Source organism: Poecilia formosa, unplaced genomic scaffold (assembly GCF_000485575.1).
Source record: "Poecilia formosa unplaced genomic scaffold, Poecilia_formosa-5.1.2 Scaffold3739, whole genome shotgun sequence".
In the NCBI taxonomy this organism is placed as follows: domain Eukaryota; kingdom Metazoa; phylum Chordata; class Actinopteri; order Cyprinodontiformes; family Poeciliidae; genus Poecilia; species Poecilia formosa.
Genome location: NW_006803678.1, coordinates 1 through 1184, shown reverse-complemented (window position 1 = coordinate 1184; position 1184 = coordinate 1). Strand labels below are relative to the sequence as shown.

The 1184-nt window shown below is 35.8% G+C and overlaps 1 non-coding gene across 1 annotated transcript; it reads right to left on the bottom strand.

The window, feature by feature from the left end:
* Nucleotides 1-544: 544 nt before the first annotated feature.
* Nucleotides 545-617, bottom strand: trnai-uau (transfer RNA isoleucine (anticodon UAU)). Its single transcript has one exon. It is a non-coding gene; the product is annotated as a tRNA-Ile (tRNA).
* Nucleotides 618-1184: the final 567 nt, after the last annotated feature.

Here is a 1184-nt window from a genome sequence, read left to right as displayed (position 1 = left end):
CTGGTTAGGAAGCGCATTGCAAACCTTTGGTTGAAATGTAGTTTGTAGTCAATTCGTGCTCAAAACCTATTTTAAGTCAATCATTGGCCTTTAAAATGGTGGGGGGCCACATGTGGCCGGCGGGCCTTGAGTTTGACACATGTGCATTATGCCATAGAACTGCCAATTGGCAATTGAAGTAAAGTAGCTTCGATTTCAAAGAAGCCTACATTGAAGTCGATTGGCAAATGAACCATCGCAAAAGAGGAAGGCTCTTGTTGTCTCACTGCAAGAGATGCATAACCTATAAAAACTGTTTCTGTCTGGTTTTGAACCAGAGACCTTTTGCGTGTAAAGCAAACATGATAACCACTACACTACAGGAACTGAACTTCTCTGCTTTGTTTCAGTTTGAGGTTCCAAAGTTGATGACATGAGATGCAACGCATGAAAATGTCAGCTGAGGTTTGCACTCAGATGCCTGGATTCAGAGTACAGACCATGACACCACAGAACCCTTGTTGACCTTTAGTAAACACCTGTGATGAATAGAACATGCAAAAACCGTTTATGTCTGGTTTCGAACCAAAAACCTTTTGCGTATAAAGCAAACGTGATAACCACTACACTACAGAAACTCATGCTCTTTGGAGTGTTACTGGTAGATGATCCACATTTTGTTAGAGACTAACGTCAACGATGGGCATGGAACAATGTCAAATACTTATACCACAAATCCTCTCAGAGAGCACAGTAACTTATAATTTGTCAGAATTATAAGTCTGACAAACTGTCAGACTTATAATTGACTTATAATTGTGCCTAATTTCACATTACAGTCCATAAACTAAGCCTGGGATCAAAGAAATGTATTAAAGATGTCATTAGCAGAGACAAATGGTTCTACAAATGGCTAAAAAATAAAATCAACACTTACAAATAAAAGATGGTTCAAAAATAAAATTAAGATAAATAAAAAAATATGTCTGAAATACAATCACTTGAAAATTAAAAATGGTTCAAAAATAATATCAAAAATAATATCAACACTTCAAAATACAAAATCTCTGGAAAATAAAATATTATGTATGTTGTTTTGAAAAACATTGGGATATAAGCACTTTTATCAAATCTCCATTGTGGTAAGATCATGTAAGTTCTTCTTAAATCCATGGAAACTCAACAGTTTGTAAGGTAGGTGAGTT